This window comes from Triturus cristatus, chromosome 3_1 (assembly GCF_964204655.1).
Source record: "Triturus cristatus chromosome 3_1, aTriCri1.1, whole genome shotgun sequence".
NCBI lineage: Eukaryota > Metazoa > Chordata > Amphibia > Caudata > Salamandridae > Triturus > Triturus cristatus.
In genome coordinates, this window is record NC_140583.1 from 118,481,050 (window position 1) to 118,493,233 (window position 12,184).

Consider the following 12,184-nt stretch of genomic DNA (forward strand, 5'->3'; position numbering starts at 1 on the left):
AAACTACATTCAAATCAATTTTTTGAAGTAACACTCTCACCTTTTTCATAAAACTAACATATATTTTTTTTCAGGAATCCACTCTCCAGAAACCTAAAACTAATCTTAAAAAACTTATTTCAAGCATTCCAATCTTCCTAATCCTAAACGAAAATTTTAATTAACTTGTTGAAATAATTCAATCACATTTATCCTCAAACTACGTTTAAATCAATTTTTTGAAGTAACACTCTCACCTTTTTCATAGAACAAACATATTTTTTTTTCAGGAATCCACTCTCCAGAAACCTGAAACAAATCTTGAAAAAACTTGTTTAAGGCATCCATTCTCCCTAATCCTCAAAGAAAATTTTAATTAACTTCTTGAAATACTAAAAAAAATCTTATCCTCAAACTACATTTAAATCAATTTTTTGAAGTAACACTCTCACCTTTTTCATAAAACTAACATATATTTTTTTTCAGGAATCCACTCTCCAGAAACCTAAAACTAATCTTTAAAAACTTCTTTCAGGCATCCAATCTTCCTAATCCTAAACGAAAATTTTAATTAACTTGTTGACATAATTCAATCACATTTATCCTCAAACTACTTTTAAATCAATTTTTTCAAGTAACACTCTCACCTGTTTCATAGAACAAACATATTTTTTTTTCAGGAATCCACTCTCCAGAAACCTGAAACAAATCTTGAAAAAACTTGTTTAAGGCATCCATTCTCCCTAATCCTAAAAGAAAATTTTAATTAACTTCTTGAAATACTAAAATAAATCTTATCCTCAAACTACATTTAAATCAATTTTTTGAAGTAACACTCTCACCTTTTTCATAAAACTAACATATATTTTTTTTCAAGAATCCACTCTCCAGAAACCTAAAACTAATCTTAAAAAACTTCTTTCAGGCATCCAATCTTCCTAATCCTAAACGAAAATTTTAATTAACTTGTTGAAATTATTCAATCACATTTATCCTCAAACTACTTTTAAATCAAGTTTTTCAAGTAACACTCTCACCTTTTTCATAGAACAAACATATTTTTTTTTCAGGAATCCACTCTCCAGAAACCTGAAACAAATCTTGAAAAAACTTGTTTAGGGCATCCATTCTCCATAATCCTAAAAGAAAATTTTAATTAACTTCTTGAAATACTAAAATAAATCTTATCCTCAAACTACATTTAAATCAATTTTTTGAAGTAACACTCTCACCTTTTTCATAAATTTAACATATATTTTTTTTCAGGAATCCGCTCTCCAGGAACCTGAAACAAATCTTGAAAAAACTTGTTTAAGGCATCCATTCTCCCTAATCCTAAAAGAACATTTTAATTAACTTCTTGAAATACTAAAATAAATCTTATCCTCAAACTACATTTAAATCAATTTTTTGAAGTAACACTCTCACCTTTTTCATAAAACTAACATATATTTTTTTTCAGGAATCCACTCTCCACAAACCTAAAACTAATCTTAAAAAACTTATTTCAAGCATTCCAATCTTCCTAATACTAAACGAAAATTTTAATTAACTTGTTGAAATATTTCAATCACATTTATCCTCAAACTACGTTTAAATCAATTTTTTGAAGTAACACTCTCACCTTTTTCATAGAACAAACATATATTTTTTTTCAGGAATCCTCTCTCTAGAAACCTGAAACAAATCTTGAAAAAACTTGTTTAAGGCATCCATTCTCCCTAATCCAAAAAGAACATTTTAATTAACTTTTTGAAATACTAAAAAAAATCTTATCCTCAAACTACATTTAAATCAATTTTTTGAAGTAACACTCTCACCTTTTTCATAAAACTAACATATATTTTTTTTCAGGAATCCACTCTCCAGAAACCTAAAACTAATCTTAAAAAACTTATTTCAAGCATTCCAATCTTCCTAATCCTAAACGAAAATTTTAATTAACTTGTTGAAATAATTCAATCACATTTATCCTCAAACTACGTTTAAATCAATTTTTTGAAGTAACACTCTCACCTTTTTCATAAAACTAACATATATTTTTTTTCAAGAATCCACTCTCCAGAAACCTGAAACAAATCTTGAAAAAACTTGTTTAAGGCATCCATTCTCCATAATCCTAAAAGAAAATTTTAATTAACTTCTTGAAATACTAAAATAAATCTTATCCTCAAACTACATTTAAATCAATTTTTTGAAGTAACACTCTCAACTTTTTCATAAAACTAACATATATTTTTTTTCAGGAATCCGCTCTCCAGAAACCCGAAACAAATCTTGAAAAAACTTGTTTAAGGCATCCATTCTCCCTAATCCTAAAAGAACATTTTAATTAACTTCTTGAAATACTAAAATAAATCTTATCCTCAAACTACATTTAAATCAATTTTTTGAAGTAACACTCTCACCTTTTTCATAAAACTAACATATATTTTTTTTCAGGAATCCACTCTCCAGAAACCTAAAACTAATCTTAAAAAACTTCTTTCAGGCATCCAATCTTCCTAATCCTAAACGAAAATTTTAATTAACTTGTTGAAATAATTCAATCACATTTATCCTCAAACTACTTTTAAATCAATTTTTTCAAGTAACACTCTCACCTTTTTCATAGAACAAACATATTTTTTTTTCAGGAATCCACTCTCCAGAAACCTGAAACAAATCTTGAAAAAACTTGTTTCAGGCATCCATTCTCCCTAATCCTAAAAGAAAATTTTAATTAACTTCTTGAAATACTAAAATAAATCTTATCCTCAAACTACATTTAAATAAATTTTTTGAAGTAACACTCTCACCTTTTTCATAAAACTAACATATATTTTTTTTCAGGAATCCGCTCTCCAGAAACCTGAAACAAATCTTGAAAAAACTTGTTTAAGGCATCCATTCTCCCTAATCCTAAAAGAAAATTTTAATTAACTTCTTGAAATACTAAAATAAATCTTATCCTCAAACTACATTTAAATCAATTTTTTGAAGTAACACTCTCACCTTTTTCATAAAACTAACATATATTTTTTTTCAGGAATCCGCTCTCCAGAAACCTGAAACAAATCTTGAAAAAACTTGTTTAAGGCATCCATTCTCCCTAATCCTAAAAGAACATTTTAATTAACTTCTTGAAATACTAAAATAAATCTTATCCTCAAACTACATTTAAATCAATTTTTTGAAGTAACACTCGCACCTTTTTCATTAAACTAACATATATTTTTTTTCAGGAATCCACTCTCCAGAAACCTAAAACTAATCTAAAAAAACTTCTTTCAGGCATCCAATCTTCCTAATCCTAAACGAAAATTTTAATTAACTTGTTGAAATAATTCAATCACATTTATCCTCAAACTACTTTTAAATCAATTTTTTGAAGTAACACTCTCACCTTTTTCATAAAACAAACGTATTTTTTTTTCAGGAATCCACTCTCCATAAACCTGAAACTAATCTTGAAAAAACTTGTGTAAGGCATCCATTCTCCCTAATCCTAAAAGAAAATTTTAATTAACTTGTTGAAATAATGCAATCAACCTTATTCTCAAACTACATTTAAATCAATTTTTTGAAGTAACACACTCACCTTTTTCATAAAATGAACATATTTTGTTTTCACGAATCCACTCTCCAGAAACCTAAAACAAATCTTGAAAAAACTTGTTTAAGGCATCCATTCTCCCTAATCCTAAAAGAAAATTTTAATTAACTTCTTGAAATTCTAAAAAAATCTAATCCTCAAACTACATTTAAATCAATTTTTTGAAGTAACACTCTCACCTTTTTCATAAAACTAACATATATATTTTTTCAGGAATCCACTCTCCAGAAACCTAAAACTAATCTTAAAAAACTTATTTCAAGCATTCCAATCTTCCTAATCCTAAACGAAAATTTTAATTAACTTGTTGAAATAATTCAATCACATTTATCCTCAAACTACGTTTAAATCAATTTTTTGAAGTAACACTCTCACCTTTTTCATAGAACAAACATATTTTTTTTTCAGGAATCCACTCTCCAGAAACCTGAAACAAATCTTGAAAAAACTTGTTTAAGGCATCCATTCTCCCTAATCCTCAAAGAAAATTTTAATTAACTTCTTGAAATACTAAAAAAAATCTTATCCTCAAACTACATTTAAATCAATTTTTTGAAGTAACACTCTCACCTTTTTCATAAAACTAACATATATATTTTTTCAGGAATCCACTCTCCAGAAACCTAAAACTAATCTTAAAAAACTTATTTCAAGCATTCCAATCTTCCTAATCCTAAACGAAAATTTTAATTAACTTCTTGAAATAATTCAATCACATTTATCCTCAAACTACGTTTAAATCAATTTTTTGAAGTAACACTCTCACCTTTTTCATAGAACAAACATATTTTTTTTTCAGGAATCCACTCTCCAGAAACCTGAAACAAATCTTGAAAAAACTTGTTTAAGGCATCCATTCTCCCTAATCCTCAAAGAAAATTTTAATTAACTTCTTGAAATACTAAAAAAAATCTTATCCTCAAACTACATTTAAATCAATTTTTTGAAGTAACACTCTCACCTTTTTCATAAAACTAACATATATTTTTTTTCAGGAATCCACTCTCCAGAAACCTAAAACTAATCTTTAAAAACTTCTTTCAGGCATCCAATCTTCCTAATCCTAAACGAAAATTTTAATTAACTTGTTGAAATAATTCAATCACATTTATCCTCAAACTACTTTTAAATCAATTTTTTCAAGTAACACTCTCACCTGTTTCATAGAACAAACATATTTTTTTTTCAGGAATCCACTCTCCAGAAACCTGAAACAAATCTTGAAAAAACTTGTTTAAGGCATCCATTCTCCCTAATCCTAAAAGAAAATTTTAATTAACTTCTTGAAATACTAAAATAAAACTTATCCTCAAACTACATTTAAATCAATTTTTTGAAGTAACACTCTCACCTTTTTCATAAAACTAACATATATTTTTTTTCAAGAATACACTCTCCAGAAACCTAAAACTAATCTTAAAAAACTTCTTTCAGGCATCCAATCTTCCTAATCCTAAACGAAAATTTTAATTAACTTGTTGAAATTATTCAATCACATTTATCCTCAAACTACTTTTAAATCAATTTTTTCAAGTAACACTCTCACCTTTTTCATAGAACAAACATATTTTTTTTCAGGAATCCACTCTCCAGAAACCTGAAACAAATCTTGAAAAAACTTGTTTAAGGCATCCATTCTCCATAATCCTAAAAGAAAATTTTAATTAACTTGTTGAAATACTAAAATAAATCTTATCCTCAAACTACATTTAAATCAATTTTTTGAAGTAACACTCTCACCTTTTTCATAAATTTAACATATATTTTTTTTCAGGAATCCGCTCTCCAGGAACCTGAAACAAATCTTGAAAAAACTTGTTTAAGGCATCCATTCTCCCTAATCCTAAAAGAACATTTTAATTAACTTTTTGAAATACTAAAAAAAATCTTATCCTCAAACTACATTTAAATCAATTTTTTGAAGTAACACTCTCACCTTTTTCATAAAACTAACATATATTTTTTTTCAGGAATCCACTCTCCAGAAACCTAAAACTAATCTTAAAAAACTTATTTCAAGCATTCCAATCTTCCTAATCCTAAACGAAAATTTTAATTAACTTGTTGAAATAATTCAATCACATTTATCCTCAAACTACGTTTAAATCAATTTTTTGAAGTAACACTCTCACCTTTTTCATAGAACAAACATATTTTTTTTTCAGGAATCCACTCTCCATAAACTTGAAACAAATCTTGAAAAAACGTGTTTAAGGCATCCATTCTCCCTAATCCTAAAAGAAAATTTTAATTAACTTCTTGAAATACTAAAATAAATCTTATCCTCAAACTACATTTAAATCAATTTTTTGAAGTAACACTCTCACCTTTTTCATAAAACTAAGATATATTTTTTTGCAGGAATCCACTCTCCAGAAACCTAAAACTAATCTTAAAAAACTTCTTTCAGGCATCCAATCTTCCTAATCCTAAAAGAAAATTTTAATTAACTTGTTGAAATAATGCAATCAACCTTATTCTCAAACTACATTTAAATCAATTTTTTGAAGTAACACACTCACCTTTTTCATAAAATGAACATATTTTGTTTTCACGAATCCACTCTCCAGAAACCTAAAACAAATCTTGAAAAAACTTGTTTAAGGCATCCATTCTCCCTAATCCTAAAAGAAAATTTTAATTAACTTCTTGAAATACTAAAAAAATCTAATCCTCAAACTACATTTAAATCAATTTTTTGAAGTAACACTCTCACCTTTTTCATAAAACTAACATATATTTTTTTTCAGGAATCCGCTCTCCAGAAACCTGAAACAAATCTTGAAAAAACGTGTTTAAGGCATCCATTCTCCCTAATCCTAAAAGAACATTTTAATTAACTTCTTGAAATACTAAAATAAATCTTATCCTCAAACTACATTTAAATCAATTTTTTGAAGTAACACTCTCACCTTTTTCATAAAACTAACATATATTTTTTTTCAGGAATCCACTCTCCAGAAACCTAAAACTAATCTTAAAAAACTTCTTTCAGGCATCCAATCTTCCTAATCCTAAACGAAAATTTTAATTAACTTGTTGAAATAATTCAATCACATTTATCCTCAAACTACTTTTAAATCAATTTTTTCAAGTAACACTCTCACCTTTTTCATAGAACAAACATATTTTTTTTTCAGGAATCCACTCTCCAGAAACCTGAAACAAATCTTGTAAAAACTTGTTTAAGGCATCCATTCTCCCTAATCCTAAAAGAAAATGTTAATTAACTGCTTGAAATACTAAAAAAAATCTTATCCTCAAACTACTTTTAAATCAATTTTTTGAAGTAACACTCTCACCTTTTTCATAAAACTAACATATATTTTTTTTCAGGAATCCACTCTCCACAAACCTAAAACTAATCTTAAAAAACTTATTTCAAGCATTCCAATCTTCCTAATACTAAACGAAAATTTTAATTAACTTGTTGAAATATTTCAATCACATTTATCATCAAACTACGTTTAAATCAATTTTTTGAAGTAACACTCTCACCTTTTTCATAGAACAAACATATTTTTTTTTCAGGAATCCTCTCTCCAGAAACCTGAAACAAATCTTGAAAAAACTTGTTTAAGGCATCCATTCTCCCTAATCCAAAAAGAACATTTTAATTAACTTTTTGAAATACTAAAAAAAATCTTATCCTCAAACTACATTTAAATCAATTTTTTGAAGTAACACTCTCACCTTTTTCATAAAACTAACATATATTTTTTTTCAGGAATCCACTCTCCAGAAACCTAAAACTAATCTTAAAAAACTTATTTCAAGCATTCCAATCTTCCTAATCCTAAACGAAAATTTTAATTAACTTGTTGAAATAATTCAATCACATTTATCCTCAAACTACGTTTAAATCAATTTTTTGAAGTAACACTCTCACCTTTTTCATAAAACTAACATATATTTTTTTTCAAGAATCTACTCTCCAGAAACCTGAAACAAATCTTGAAAAAACTTGTTTAAGGCATCCATTCTCCCTAATCCTAAAAGAAAATTTTAATTAACTTCTTGAAATACTAAAATAAATCTTATCCTCAAACTACATTTAAATCAATTTTTTGAAGTAACACTCTCACCTTTTTCATAAAACTAACATATATTTTTTTTCAGGAATCCGCTCTCCAGAAACCTGAAACAAATCTTAAAAAAACTTGTTTAAGGCATCCATTCTCCCTAATCCTAAAAGAAAATTTGAATTAACTTCTTGAAATACTAAAATAAATCTTATCCTCAAACTACATTTAAATCAATTTTTTGAAGTAACACTCTCACCTTTTTCATAAAACTAAGATATATTTTTTTTCAGGAATCCACTCTCCAGAAACCTAAAACTAATCTTAAAAAACTTCTTTCAGGCATCCAATCTTCCTAATCCTAAACGAAAATTTTAATTAACTTGTTGAAATAATTCAATCACATTTATCCTCAAACTACTTTTAAATCAATTTTTTCAAGTAACACTCTCACCTTTTTCATAGAACAAACATATTTTTTTTTCAGGAATCCACTCTCCAGAAACCTGAAACAAATCTTGAAAAAACTTGTTTAAGGCATCCATTCTCCCTAATCCTAAAAGAAAATTTTAATTAACTTCTTGAAATACTAAAATAAATCTTATCCTCAAACTACATTTAAATCAATTTTTTGAAGTAACACTCTCACCTTTTTCATAAAACTAAGATATATTTTTTTGCAGGAATCCACTCTCCAGAAACCTAAAACTAATCTTAAAAAACTTCTTTCAGGCATCCAATCTTCCTAATCCTAAAAGAAAATTTTAATTAACTTGTTGAAATAATGCAATCAACCTTATTCTCAAACTACATTTAAATCAATTTTTTGAAGTAACACACTCACCTTTTTCATAAAATGAACATATTTTGTTTTCACGAATCCACTCTCCAGAAACCTAAAACAAATCTTGAAAAAACTTGTTTAAGGCATCCATTCTCCCTAATCCTAAAAGAAAATTTTAATTAACTTCTTGAAATACTAAAAAAATCTAATCCTCAAACTACATTTAAATCAATTTTTTGAAGTAACACTCTCACCTTTTTCATAAAACTAACATATATTTTTTTTCAGGAATCCGCTCTCCAGAAACCTGAAACAAATCTTGAAAAAACGTGTTTAAGGCATCCATTCTCCCTAATCCTAAAAGAACATTTTAATTAACTTCTTGAAATACTAAAATAAATCTTATCCTCAAACTACATTTAAATCAATTTTTTGAAGTAACACTCTCACCTTTTTCATAAAACTAACATATATTTTTTTTCAGGAATCCACTCTCCAGAAACCTAAAACTAATCTTAAAAAACTTCTTTCAGGCATCCAATCTTCCTAATCCTAAACGAAAATTTTAATTAACTTGTTGAAATTATTCAATCACATTTATCCTCAAACTACTTTTAAATCAATTTTTTCAAGTAACACTCTCACCTTTTTCATAGAACAAACATATTTTTTTTTCAGGAATCCACTCTCCAGAAACCTGAAACAAATCTTGTAAAAACTTGTTTAAGGCATCCATTCTCCCTAATCCTAAAAGAAAATGTTAATTAACTGCTTGAAATACTAAAAAAAATCTTATCCTCAAACTACTTTTAAATCAATTTTTTGAAGTAACACTCTCACCTTTTTCATAAAACTAACATATATTTTTTTTCAGGAATCCACTCTCCACAAACCTAAAACTAATCTTAAAAAACTTATTTCAAGCATTCCAATCTTCCTAATACTAAACGAAAATTTTAATTAACTTGTTGAAATATTTCAATCACATTTATCATCAAACTACGTTTAAATCAATTTTTTGAAGTAACACTCTCACCTTTTTCATAGAACAAACATATTTTTTTTTCAGGAATCCTCTCTCCAGAAACCTGAAACAAATCTTGAAAAAACTTGTTTAAGGCATCCATTCTCCCTAATCCAAAAAGAACATTTTAATTAACTTTTTGAAATACTAAAAAAAATCTTATCCTCAAACTACATTTAAATCAATTTTTTGAAGTAACACTCTCACCTTTTTCATAAAACTAACATATATTTTTTTTCAGGAATCCACTCTCCAGAAACCTAAAACTAATCTTAAAAAACTTATTTCAAGCATTCCAATCTTCCTAATACTAAACGAAAATTTTAATTAACTTGTTGAAATATTTCAATCACATTTATCATCAAACTACGTTTAAATCAATTTTTTGAAGTAACACTCTCACCTTTTTCATAAAACTAACATATATTTTTTTTCAAGAATCTACTCTCCAGAAACCTGAAACAAATCTTGAAAAAACTTGTTTAAGGCATCCATTCTCCCTAATCCTAAAAGAAAATTTTAATTAACTTCTTGAAATACTAAAATAAATCTTATCCTCAAACTACATTTAAATCAATTTTTTGAAGTAACACTCTCACCTTTTTCATAAAACTAACATATATTTTTTTTCAGGAATCCGCTCTCCAGAAACCTGAAACAAATCTTAAAAAAACTTGTTTAAGGCATCCATTCTCCCTAATCCTAAAAGAAAATTTGAATTAACTTCTTGAAATACTAAAATAAATCTTATCCTCAAACTACATTTAAATCAATTTTTTGAAGTAACACTCTCACCTTTTTCATAAAACTAAGATATATTTTTTTTCAGGAATCCACTCTCCAGAAACCTAAAACTAATCTTAAAAAACTTCTTTCAGGCATCCAATCTTCCTAATCCTAAACGAAAATTTTAATTAACTTGTTGAAATAATTCAATCACATTTATCCTCAAACTACTTTTAAATCAATTTTTTCAAGTAACACTCTCACCTTTTTCATAGAACAAACATATTTTTTTTTCAGGAATCCACTCTCCAGAAACCTGAAACAAATCTTGAAAAAACTTGTTTAAGGCATCCATTCTCCCTAATCCTAAAAGAAAATTTTAATTAACTTCTTGAAATACTAAAATAAATCTTATCCTCAAACTACATTTAAATCAATTTTTTGAAGTAACACTCTCACCTTTTTCATAAAACTAAGATATATTTTTTTGCAGGAATCCACTCTCCAGAAACCTAAAACTAATCTTAAAAAACTTCTTTCAGGCATCCAATCTTCCTAATCCTAAAAGAAAATTTTAATTAACTTGTTGAAATAATGCAATCAACCTTATTCTCAAACTACATTTAAATCAATTTTTTGAAGTAACACACTCACCTTTTTCATAAAATGAACATATTTTGTTTTCACGAATCCACTCTCCAGAAACCTAAAACAAATCTTGAAAAAACTTGTTTAAGGCATCCATTCTCCCTAATCCTAAAAGAAAATTTTAATTAACTTCTTGAAATACTAAAAAAATCTAATCCTCAAACTACATTTAAATCAATTTTTTGAAGTAACACTCTCACCTTTTTCATAAAACTAACATATATTTTTTTTCAGGAATCCGCTCTCCAGAAACCTGAAACAAATCTTGAAAAAACGTGTTTAAGGCATCCATTCTCCCTAATCCTAAAAGAACATTTTAATTAACTTCTTGAAATACTAAAATAAATCTTATCCTCAAACTACATTTAAATCAATTTTTTGAAGTAACACTCTCACCTTTTTCATAAAACTAACATATATTTTTTTTCAGGAATCCACTCTCCAGAAACCTAAAACTAATCTTAAAAAACTTCTTTCAGGCATCCAATCTTCCTAATCCTAAACGAAAATTTTAATTAACTTGTTGAAATTATTCAATCACATTTATCCTCAAACTACTTTTAAATCAATTTTTTCAAGTAACACTCTCACCTTTTTCATAGAACAAACATATTTTTTTTTCAGGAATCCACTCTCCAGAAACCTGAAACAAATCTTGTAAAAACTTGTTTAAGGCATCCATTCTCCCTAATCCTAAAAGAAAATGTTAATTAACTGCTTGAAATACTAAAAAAAATCTTATCCTCAAACTACTTTTAAATCAATTTTTTGAAGTAACACTCTCACCTTTTTCATAAAACTAACATATATTTTTTTTCAGGAATCCACTCTCCACAAACCTAAAACTAATCTTAAAAAACTTATTTCAAGCATTCCAATCTTCCTAATACTAAACGAAAATTTTAATTAACTTGTTGAAATATTTCAATCACATTTATCATCAAACTACGTTTAAATCAATTTTTTGAAGTAACACTCTCACCTTTTTCATAGAACAAACATATTTTTTTTTCAGGAATCCTCTCTCCAGAAACCTGAAACAAATCTTGAAAAAACTTGTTTAAGGCATCCATTCTCCCTAATCCAAAAAGAACATTTTAATTAACTTTTTGAAATACTAAAAAAAATCTTATCCTCAAACTACATTTAAATCAATTTTTTGAAGTAACACTCTCACCTTTTTCATAAAACTAACATATATTTTTTTTCAGGAATCCACTCTCCAGAAACCTAAAACTAATCTTAAAAAACTTATTTCAAGCATTCCAATCTTCCTAATACTAAACGAAAATTTTAATTAACTTGTTGAAATATTTCAATCACATTTATCATCAAACTACGTTTAAATCAATTTTTTGAAGTAACACTCTCACCTTTTTCATAAAACTAACATATATTTTTTTTCA